Raw genomic sequence first — 12,204 nt, forward strand, 5'->3', positions numbered from 1 at the left:
CAAGGAAAGCTTATGAATTAGGTCATTTTATTTATTTATTTATTTATTTATTTATTTATTTAGGCCATTTCAATATGATGTTGAATCAGAAACACTCTCCTTGAAGTGAGAGGAAGCGGAGAGAACAGTTGCAGATCACTCTGATTGGGGAACAGAGGAAGAGAAAACGTTTAGTTATCCCTGTTCAGCAGAAGGTAGTGGAGTGGGCTTGGTTCACCTGAAAGCAACTAGTGCTTCTTAGGTCAATTCTCTTCCTTCCCTTCCATTCAAGTTCGGTTTGTAAATTCCAAAAAATCTCCAGGGAGGCAGATAGCAAAAACTTCCTCTTAGTAACCCTCTAAGCCCATCTCAGCACTTAATAACCCTTCTGTAAGGACGTTTTCCCTCTAGAGCGAACCTAAATCATTATGCTGCACGTTAATTCCATTTCCTCTCTTTTCTCCAGTGAGGAGAAGGAACAGCTGTTTACCATCTTCCTGAGAGTAGAATTGAACACACCGAACCAAGAGGCACCAAATCACCCTCAGGCGTCCCTCACTGAGGCAAAGGGGCCCTGATAGGTCCGTGGTCCTCGCAGGGGTCCTCTGACCACCGGCACCAGCGTCTCCTGGAACCTGACAGAAGTGCAGATTCTCGGCCCCACCCCACACCTGCCTACTCAGAACCTCGGGGGGTGAGTCCACCAGCAATTGGTGTTTTAACAAAACTTCCAGGGGATTGTCACGCTCCCTGGTGTCTGAGAACTGCTGATAGGGTAGCCGTTTTGATGGATGGGGTGATTATTACTATTAATAATCTTAATAATTCATGATGTTTTTGTAAGGTTTGTGTGCATGTCTACATGGCAAAGCGTATATCTGATGTATTTATTTAGGTAAGACTTACCTGCTGGCCATAGGACCCAGGTTTTTGTATACTTGAAATCAAGTAGATGTGAAGGAAGGCCCACTCCCTCTCCAACAAACGTTTAGAATCGAATCGACAGCCTGGCTGCACCTCTCAAGGTTTATGTAACGAAGCTCCTACCTGGGTTTCAAATTCCAAAAATAGGAGGAAGTATAGGTGGGAAAATAGAAAATAATGAGAATGTAAAACCCTCCAAACAGATACCCATTATTCACTTTTCTGTGTTCTTAGATTTTTTATTTTTTAGGCAAAACAGATGTGTTTTCTCAAATGGGGTCATACTATGCATAAGGTCTTCTCACCTGCATTTTTAAGTTAAGAATATGGCATGAATGCCAGTAGGACCACACACACACACACACACACACACACAGAATCATTTTTAATAATCAAATGGCTGGTTGCCTGTTGATGGACAATTAGGTTATTTTCAGTTTTTTTCCCTTTCTTTTTAACCGTTGTAGAAAACCAAAGTTCTGGAAAGCAGTGAATAAAGTGAAGATAAACATCAACATCCTTAGACTTGTGAGGTCAGGCCCTCAATGTTCTCTACCAGCTTCGTGGACGTTAGGAAACCAGGTGTTAGCTGGGCTTCCATTTCCTTAGAAGGCCCTCCATTTCCTGGGGAGTTTCTTTCAGGTTTTCTTTGGACTTTAAATCTGATTGGAAAGGCTTTTCTTAGAGAATACTAATATGTGGTACATCCTACACGCAGGCAGTTCCGTTTGTCTTAAGGAATGTATTTTGAAAGTTTTTTTCAATTTATGTGTAAGTGGATTTATTGCTATCTTTCCCTTGATTGGTTGTGACCACAAATATGTAATTTTAGATTATGTACATTTAAGTTGAATTAATAGCTGTGAGATATGGAGACACTAACTAGACCAGTTTACACTTGTGAGATACGGCAAAACCAACTAGACCAGTTTATAGCTGTGAGATATGGCAAAGCCAACTGGAGAGCGTGAGAATTGCGTCATTGGCTTTGGCTTCAAGAGTACGTGATTGGAGCCATCTTTAATGGCTTTAGTTGCAGTACAACCTGTGAAGAAGAGTTATGGCCTGAGGGAAGTTTGGAGACTCTCCCACGCATCCTAAATTCTGTTGCTGCAGTACATGGGCAGCTGGTCGCACTCCCATCTTGAACCTTCTCCTTTACAGAAACTTTCTTGATACCACGATCAGCAAAATGTAAAGCTGCTCTTGGGCCACAGGAACACTTAATCTTTCTAACTCTCCTTAGAACTGAGCTGTATTAAAGGACTCTCCTTGCTTTTCACTCGAGCTTAGCCTTGGGAACTTGGTAATACTGAAGGAAATTCAATGTCTTGAAATGTTACCCAAATCTCTTAACTAGAGTCTTGAATATTCACAGATTGTGTTGGCCCAGTCACGGTAACCACTGGAAGAGGCTGAGGAAACACGTCCAGGTTGGAAGACTAGAGACAAAAAGGTATTCCAGCATTCTCATATGGGTATATGTTAGTTGTCAGGGAATCTGTGCCAGTCGTGTGCTTTCGGGCATGGGTAGTGTCTGTGTAGTTCACTGTTGCATAACAACACCTAGTGCAGGGCCTAGCCCAGGTGGAGATTCAATGAATACTGGCTGAAAGAGTGAATGAAAGAAAATATTTTCAGGACACCTGGGTGGTTCAGTGGTTGAGTGTCTGCCTCCAGCTCAGGGGTCCTGGGATGGAGTCCTGAATTGGGCTCACTGCGGGGAACCTGCTTCTCCCTCTGCCTGTGTCTCTGCCTCACTCTCTCTGTGTCTCTCATGAATAAAATAAATAAAATCTTTTAGAAAGAAAGAGAAAGAAAGAGAGAGGGAAAAAAAGAGAAAGGAAAGAAAGAAAGAAGAAGGAAAGAAAAGAAAGAAAGAAAGAAAGAAAGAAAGAAAGAAAGAAAGAAAGAAAGAAAGAAAGAAAAATATTTTCATGACTATTTCAATGGGCAGCCAGGAGTGCTGGTTTAAATGGTAGCTGGAAGGCTATGTGAGAAAGCGTGTGAAAATTTATAGAAACTTCTACCCAGGTGCCATTTTATGTAATGCTTAAAATGAACATGTCTATTGGGAGTGGAGGGAGACTCAACTACTAAAAATATTTGTTTTGGGATCTCAGCTCAGGTTGTTAAGATGTCCCAAAATATGGCATTTATTTGCTCAAGTCCAACTTCTAGAAATAAATATTTGCCAAGGTAGATATAGCCTAAATGTCCAACGGCTTATTTAGCAAAATAACTTGCCTAGAATAATCAAGAGTTCCCAAAGAACTATTGGTTATGACTAAGGTAGGCTGCTAGGACATGAAACACATCATATCCTTTTCCAAATCCTTTGAACCCGTACAGATATATTTTTCATGTGTTTCACATATTTGTAATTTTTTTAACCTTGCATATTCTTCCCTATTTGGGACAGAAAAAAAACCTTCTCCCACTATTTTATTTCTTTTCTTCCCATGCTGTCATCTTAGGATGTAAAGTGCTTTTCTTTGAATAGAGTAGGGAAAGAGAGATTGTATTTTCAAACTATCTTGGTAAGGTATAGTTTTTTAAAAAAGAAACATTCTAATAGCAGACAGTGCTATATTTAAGAAATATTAATGCATTTAGTATTTACGTGAGTTGGGCATGACCATTATTCTCATTTTGCGGGGGAAATTGAGGCACAGAAAGGTTAGGTAACTTTTCTAAGCTCACACAACTAGGAAATGAAGGAACCAGGATTCAGTCTGGCTATAGTTCCTGCTCTTACACTTGTGCTGTGTACTGTATTACCAAGTTTTTCTGGGATTATTGCTCTTATTTAGGTCATCTGAAGTCATTGCCTTCAACCTTGGGCTTGAGGCAGAAAGTTTCATGTTTGAGGATTTATGGATTAGGAGGCTGCAACAACTGCCTAGATTTTCTATTTTTTTTTTTACATTAAAAGTGATTATAATCACATAATAATTCCTGAATTGGGAAGGGAGCTTTTTTCTATTATTTAAGTGGAAATTTTATGAGAATGAATGAATTCACTGAGAGAAACATGATGTTTTGTAGCTGGATTCCAATTATGTTGTTGTTTTTCTAATAAAGGTCAACATTTCAAAGAGATAGTTGGTGATGAAGGCTTGACCTAGAATGGCAATGTCTGCAGGTATCTCCCTCTTCTTTTGCTCTTTCTCTTCATACATCCCTTTAGAAAGTGAAAATGTCAGGAAGAAAAATGAGGAAATTTAGTACAGGTGCTATTTTCATAGGTGCTGGGAAGTTTTAGGTCTCCTATTTTTTACATTCTCCATAAAGCTTTATTACCATTTTTCAGAAATACACATATTGCAACAGAGCCCCAGACTACTAGGGAAAGGGGTTTTATTAAGCTTACTTGTTTTAAGGAGGAGCCCATTATGAAAGAGGAGGAAAACTGAGCAAGAACCTACTAGATCAGGATCTATCCTAACTTGGCATTCAACTGAATGAAATTTTTGGAGTGAGGTAGAGCTTTTAAATTTAATTTAATTTTTTAAATATTTTTTGAAAGATTTATTTATTTATTTGAGAGAAAGAGAGAGAGCATGAGCAGGGTGGGGGACAGAGGGAGAGAGAGAAAGAATCTCAAGCAGACTCTGCTGAGCAAGGAGCCCAACTCTGACTCAATCCCACAACCAGAGCTGAAACCAAGAGTAAGAAACTAAACCGATGGCACTACCCACCATCCCTTATTTTATTTTATTTTTTAAATGGTGAATCTTGTTCAACTTTCTTATAGAAAAAAAAAAAAAAAAGAAAAGATAATCGCCCTGAGTTAGTTTCAGCTTCCCTAAGACCAGAACTTAATTTGACAGCTCTCCAAAATATCCTCCTAAGAAAAATCTACCAATTCTATTTTCTTTTTTTTTTTTTCAATTCTATTTTCAACTAAAGTTAGGAAGGAAAGATATCATGAGGTGTTGAAATAGGGTTTTATGTAACTCAACATACAGATTTGAATGCTCTGCAAATTAAGGAAGCAAAAGGTTGAAGCCTTTCAACTCCAGTCAATGGATAAAGTCTCCATCCTTAATAAGTAATGAACAAATGCAAATTACGGGAAATATTTTCTGAATGCTGATTTTTTTTTTTTTTTTTTTTTTTTGCCACGTGTTAACCAAGACTGTTTCACCGTTTCAAACCAGTCATTGAAGTTAGTTAGTTTTGCTTCCTTCTCTTACCTTAGTGGAAATATCCTACATTTGTATGCAAAATCCCCAGATCCTTCTGACTTCTGACCGAGAGTTGACAAATATTGCAAACAAGCAGTAAAGGCCTGTCCATTAAAACTTTTGACAATGCTATTTGTGTACGTATAAACTTCCAGGGTATATGAAGGCAGTTAATTAATCCCTCTGTTAGGATCTTTCTTTTTTTTTTTTTTCCCTTTCGTTTTTCAAAAGGAAATTGATAAGGAATAAAAATGACTAGAACCAGCATGATCTCAGACCAAGTTAGCTGGATTTCCAATTGGGTAATATTCTACTGAAGGGTCGCTTACAAGGGGGCGTCAGATGCACATGTTAACGGTAGTGTTGAGGAGGAGGTGGTCAGGAATGGGGGAGTTGGGGGGGGTGAAGTAGAGAAACAAGACAAAAAGAGACCACAGCATTCTACTCTGCGCTGCTGGTGTTTTCAGATTAAGATGGGGGATTAAGGAATTTTACTCAGCAATTTGAGATGCTTTGTTAGGGACTGAGGAGATTTGAGCTGCTTTGTTCTCAAACCACATGTTAGTGAAAAAGCAAACAGGCACTTAATCCTGACAGACAGGAGAACTTGACATCAATTTGCCCCTTGGGAGGTGACCAGGAGTTCTAGTTGACGGGCTAAAATGGCCAGCCCTTGTTTTCTTGGAGCCTAATGCCAACATTCCATCCTAACCTGTGTTTCTCAGCAGAGCGGCCATAACACAGACGGTTGGGCCGACCAAGAGTTTCTAGATGTTAGAGACCCTTACATGTTTTCTAAAAAACAAAGCAACCGTTGAAATGCAAATAATCTACAAGGTGCCAACATTTAAATAGTTTTTAAACAGGTCTCCTCTTTTGGTGACTCAGCTTTGAAAATGAAATATGGAGAAGCTGAGCTTCTGAGCTTCTTTCCTTTGGAAAATAATGGGTGGTTTCTTCTAACAATAAAATCACAAGGCAACATATCAATTTTGAGCCTATATGTGATTGTGAAATAAACATCAATTCTTATGTAGATCTTTGAGGGAGTTTTACTGAATAACCAATTATATTTTAAGGTCATGTCCTTCAAAGTCACTGAAGTAGGACAAAAGCAAACAAAATAAAAAGAAAAGAAATTAATGGCTTCTTGAATTGGATTTGATACATTAGTAAACTTAAGTGGTACACAGTCATACAGTCTGGCACATAATCTGAAATTGCGGTAAAAAGGCTAATTTTGCCATCTTGAGTTTGTGCCACCCTCAATCCACTGACCTAAAATGCACTGTTAGTAGCCTCTTGATTTACTAGACTTTGGCATATGTAGGGAAACCATCTGAAAATCAGAATTGAAGCAGAAAATTTATAAAGCATATTTCAAAACAAATTTTATTACATTATAAAGATCTTTTGGTTGAATATTCAGCTGGTCAGTGGCTCTTATACTCTGGTGCGGTATAAAAATCTGTTACGTCTTAACGATCAGAAAACAGGTTTTGTCATCAATGCAAGGTCGTTATAGTTTTGCACTATTTACACACACCGCTTTGAGCCAGACCATCCCTCTGCTCCCACAGCTCTTGCCGACTGCTCACTCACTCAGGGAAACCTACCTCTTCATTAACCAACTATGAACTACTAAACCTACCTCTACACTAACATTATAGCTGATTTTTCTCCATTCTGGTATGAATTCAAAAAGTTCTTAAGTAACCATCGAATTATATTCAGATAATCTTTCTTCTAGGATTGGTGAGGCCCTCTTTACGTTTAAATAGCACCAAACTCATGTTCAAATGACCATGAACACATGATGATGGTACTTTTTGAAGAAGAACATTGACATTACTTCAGATTACCAAATCTGGTTGTTTTGGATTTGAAAACTTTAATTTGAAGGAAAAATGTCTTCGTGTTGGCCAGTGGCATAAACCCCTATAGGTGTTTGTATGCTTACTTGTCAGATCTGAAGAAGAGAGACCATTTCAATGACTTTGTACGTCCTTATTTATTTATTATTACAAGCACCAGCAGGAGAGAAATCCCAAAACTTAAAATACTTCACAAGGGCACACATTGATTCGCTTCATTTAAAACATCTTTAGATGGCCTTTGAGTTGTGTTGTGGTTCTTTGTTTTTAGGGAAGTTTACTGGGCATATTATAAGGATCAAATGCATGGTGAGCTAAAATCAGAATGGTATTCGTTCATTTAACTCTGGTACAGTAGAGCAAATTCAGGGTGACTCAAGGGACACAATGTCTTGTAAAACATATGTACTTAATATAAGGGTCATAAAACTTATTAAATTAAAAGCTAGGTTAAAAATAGGAAGAAAATTTATGCTGCTGTCTAAAATAGCAATAATTTCCCTTTGGCTTTTCTCTTTCCAAGTAATATGGATTCTGGTCAGGAGGAAAAAAAAAATAAAAAGCTAACTTACAAAATCTTCATTTTGAAGGACCAAATGCAAATCTCTTTTAACCTCAGCGGGTGTTGTAAGGGACAGGTGATAAGGCTGAAAGTGAAGGGGTGGGAAGATAAGATGGTAAACCTTGAGGGGTGCACTTGTGCCTGGGTCTCCAGGTGACCTCGTCCGTGGCCTGAAATAACAGACTCTTAGCAGGTGTCCAGGAAGAAGAGTTTTAAGGGTTAGGAGGAAAATAGGAACAGTTTTTTTTTCAGTAGTAGATCGGGCCACCGGGCAGCAGTACAGTAAAGGGACGTGACTTGACTTGACTTCGAAGCACCCGTGTCCCCTGAGTCCACACGGCTCATGTGGGTTTGCTCAAATGTTTGCTCAAATTTTTATCCTCAGCATGATAGCCACTTTCCCAGTTGGTGCTCCCAGAGAGCGCACCTCAGGAATTCGAAACCAAAATAAATACCAATTTCCTTCTACTGTACTCACCCAGGGATTCATTTGGGATTTTATCTTCACGCAAAAGTCTGAAGGCTGTCGAGAAGGAGCCTTGTCTGGTCTGTTTGTTCTTAGACCCATTCCTGCTCTTTCCTTGCTCTTTCCTAGTCCAGGGGGCTTAGCCCTGCAAGGACGTTGCCATCTGCCTTCTGCAAAGGTTCTGCCAAGGAAGCCTCTGAGTAGAGAGGACGGGAGAAGCTGGGATAGTCCACCCCCCGGCCCCATTTGCTTTCAAAGAGGTTCTCTGGCCACAGCGGCATTTCCTCTGAGGTTCCCCAATCTGTCCCCTTGCCTTGGTCCCTTCAATCTAAGGACAGCAGTGACTTCCTGCTATTGCCAAACTCTTGGCGGGTTTCCCTTTGACCTTTCAGTTCTTTCAATACCTTTGTACCCTAGTTTAAGTTCCCCTGATGAGCTCTCTGGTGGTGATTCTAGTTTTCTGACTAGATCCTGACTCCTACAACAACCAACTGCTTTTTCATTTAGAGGTCATGGGTTCAAAAGGCAAGTGATTCCGTTTGAAATCTTCGGGGGTGTCTCTTTGTCTGTTGGTCAGCGAGTAGGCTGCTGGGTCCCAGTGGTCACCTTGGCAGTCGGCACTCTAGTTGGCACAAGTGGAACAAACATGTTGGAAGGCACAATGAGTAAGAACCTCCAAGGTCCTTATAAGGTGGGTGTGGTAGGGGTCCGGGAGAAGGCACATTGAAGGGGACACGTGCACCCAGTGTTGACCTGGGCTAACTCCCCTGAGCTAGACAGCCCTGAACACGGAGGCTTCCTACACCCCTTAGAAAAACCTCTCCCAAACCCCCATAATATGTTTTCCTTTTGTCCGTGAAGTCTTTTTCATTTTGTTTTATTTTTTAAATTCTGCAAGTAAGTATCCTGTGAAAGCAGCCACATTTGAGCCAATGTGGACAATTCACACACACACTCGGAGGGTCCGTTAACTTCCTTCGGTCAATGAAGGAACACTCAAAATCCTAAACCAGTTTCTCTCTCTCTTTTTCTTCTCCCTCTTTCTCTACTTTTGGTCACATTCCTAACAGACCTACAAGTTGGTTTCCCTCAATAAACTTCGTAGACTGGTATCTGACATGAATTTGCCCCAAAGAATTCTAAATGCCAGGGGAGAAAATACCCAAACCCCAAACCAGAGCGATTTGCCATTCAAAATACACCTTCTTGAAGACGAACGTGGACAGGGAATAGAGTACGCGGGGATTTTAATCCTGTTTCTCTAGTGACAGCTGGGCCTGGAGCAAGCAGTTCTGCCACTAACATCGTCATAGGGCGGGGGGGGGGGGGTATGAGTGGAGCTGGGGGAGACCATTGTTTTTGCTTTGAACTTCAGAGCCTTTGGGCATCCGTTCCCCATTCACCGGACTCCCACTGGCCTGAGCCGGATTTCCATCGGGCTCTCAGTAAGGCTTGGGAAAGCTCAAGAATGGAATGCTCATTTTTTTTTTTTTGAAGTCTTTCTTTTGAACCCACTAATTTTATGAAATTTAAGCACATTGTTCATTGTGTAATTATAGATGAAATATTAGAGAAGTGGACTAATTATACACAATGCACTCAAGCCCAATTAAACTAGCATCTGTGGTGAATGTAAGGGTATTCTCTTTCACTAATAAGAAGTACTTTCTGAACAACAGAGAATAAAATCGTTAAATTGGATATGCTGTGGAGATTATAAATATCCTATTAGCATAGAAAATGAGGGTTAACCTTACTTAATCACCGAATGCCAGATCATGAGAAGTCATATTGAACCCCTGTAATGTCACTGTATCTGTTCTGGAGAATAATAATAAAAACCCCACTATTAATAAACATAGCTCACGAGCTGCCCTTCCCGCGTACTAAATTAAACTGTTGGAGAAACTCAAGTATTCCCTTAATTGCTTAACAAAATGGCAAAAATGCTTTTTGTCCCTTCACCGCCATACGAGGGCTGATTGAGGTCTATGTCATCTTAGTAGCCGGAAAGGTGTGTCTCCCGAGCTGGGCAAATTAGCCCGCTTCAAAATAAGTCAAATATATAATCCCTTCTAGCGAGCACCACGACCTTTGGAAAATGTAAATTAAGTGATTGCACACACCGGGGGTGTGTTCAAAATGAAAATGTGTGTGCTTGAGACGTGCAGCCGCCGTGGCCTCGGGTGTTAGCGGGCAGCCCGTGAACCCAGGGACATCTGTGTCCCGATCTGGGTCCCAGGATGTCGTGTGACTCTTGCTTCTGTGCTATGTCATTGGGTCTGGGCACAGCAACCACTGTAGTTCAGCAAGAACGAGGAATGACCCCAATTCAAGTTCTACCTTGTTAAAAGTGTTGGTTATGGGCATAACAGGAGATCCGTGACCGTAGACTCGAGGGCAGCGTGGCCTGTGACCCTCCCAGCTCAGGGATAGAGACCTGCGAGCTGGAATGGAGCCTCACCAGAAGGCCTTGGCTGGGACAGACTCCAGGAGCTGAGAGCAGTCTTCCTTTCTCCTCCTCACCCTCCCTGCTGGTCTCTCTTTTTTTTTTTTTTCCCTCCCTCCTTTCCAAAGAGTTCTTAATTATATCCCTTCCAAGATTTGAAGGCTGTTTGCCTTATATGCTGGTGAAGATCTTAGGGAGCTTGGAAGATGAACAGATTTATAAATATTGAGAATGACTGTGGCCATTACAACGTCATGTTGCAAATCAGGTGCATTTATTATTATTATTTTTTTTTAAATTTATATTGTTAAGTAGGCTCCACGCTGGGGCCTGAACTCACCACCCTGAGATCAAGACCTGAGCCGAGATCAAGAGTTGGACCCTTAACTGACTGAGTCACCCGGGGCAGGGCCCCAGGCACATTTATTTTTTTAAAAAATCAACATGTACACTTCTTTAAATTATTATTTTATTTTTTTAGCGGGGTCCCTCCTCTTACTTTGCTTACATCTTCTCCCCAAGGAAACAAATTCAGGCCAAGCCTCTGTGGAAGCTCAGATGAAATCTCAGAAACGGAGAAGAAACTGGCGGAAAGGGGTCCGCGGGGGGCTGGGCAGCACAGCCTGTCCACACCTGACCTGCAGGGATGGAATCCAGGAGCACAGAAACGTCTGCACGGGAAGTTGACATCTGAAAAGGCAAAAAAGCACAGCAAAGACACAAATACAGGCTGATGTGATCACCTATGTTTCGAGATGCCAGTGCCAAGAAGGCCAGGTGCGTGTGCAAGAGAAACTAGAGGGAACTCCTTTTGTGTCCTCAGGACCGAAGCCTGCTCAGCCAAGGGCGGAGCTTTTTTAAAAATTTTTATTCTTTATTTTTTTTTATTTCAGTGCCAGATGCCATTCCAGTTTCTCTCTAGGTTCCTTGGCTTTTAAGGCCACTTGTAAAAGCAGTGTAAAGGCAGCCTGCATTTCATATATATTCATACATAGACGCACACACACACACATAATCTTCTATGGCTTCTTTCTGCTACAGATATGGAATGAATAAGGAATTAATAATAACAGCTGTCTTTGCCCCTTTGGAGCAAACCAACATGTAAGAGTCTCAGCTTTGATTTTCGTTCTCCTAAACCCAGTGAAAAGGTGCTCTGCGTACAGGGGTGATTTCTACAATTCATTGGGAGTGCTGGGTGAATTAAAGACCGTGCTGTGCCCACACGTTTCAGTCGACGTTGTGGGTCTCTCACGACAATATTCACTTTAAGTGGACCTTTCTCCTTTTCTTTCTTTATTCTCTTCAGGTCCAGCTTGCTTAGCAATTTAGCCAGACCTCAGCATCATCACATTATGGGTAAATGGTTTGGTGGTGACATGGGATCATTTGGACTTCAGAAAAGGCAGTAGTCAGTGTCTAGAAGGGGGTGAAAATAAAGCAAAAAAAAAAAGCTCTTTTTTTGAGATGATCAAAAGGGACATAAAGGCAAAAACTGACTTTCACTGCAACAGGACTGAGGACCAGGCCTCCAGTGTCCTTATTGTAATTCATTGCTTGTTTCGAGGCCCCATGATAAAATTCTTCCATAACAGACAGAGGACTTTGTGAAATTGTAAATGAGTATGACTTCAAGCACTCTGTGGAAATATATTCTCCCCTATAGCCCATACATTATTTCTGCTTAGTTATGGTGGCTCACATTTCCCGTAACTATCAGAGAGAACTTAATTCAACTCACACCACATCACTTTAAAATT

The 12,204-nt window shown here is 40.9% G+C and overlaps 1 long non-coding RNA gene across 1 annotated transcript; it reads left to right on the forward strand.

Moving 5' to 3' along the window:
* The first annotated feature begins 459 nt into the window (after positions 1 to 459).
* On the forward strand, positions 460 to 11,173 carry LOC119876740. Its single transcript, XR_005366192.1, has 3 exons — positions 460 to 673; positions 2,282 to 2,359; positions 10,967 to 11,173. It is a non-coding gene; the product is annotated as an uncharacterized LOC119876740 (long non-coding RNA).
* The last annotated feature ends 1,031 nt before the right edge of the window (positions 11,174 to 12,204 follow it).

Source organism: Canis lupus, chromosome 10 (genome assembly GCF_011100685.1).
Source record: "Canis lupus familiaris isolate Mischka breed German Shepherd chromosome 10, alternate assembly UU_Cfam_GSD_1.0, whole genome shotgun sequence".
Lineage (NCBI taxonomy): Eukaryota > Metazoa > Chordata > Mammalia > Carnivora > Canidae > Canis > Canis lupus.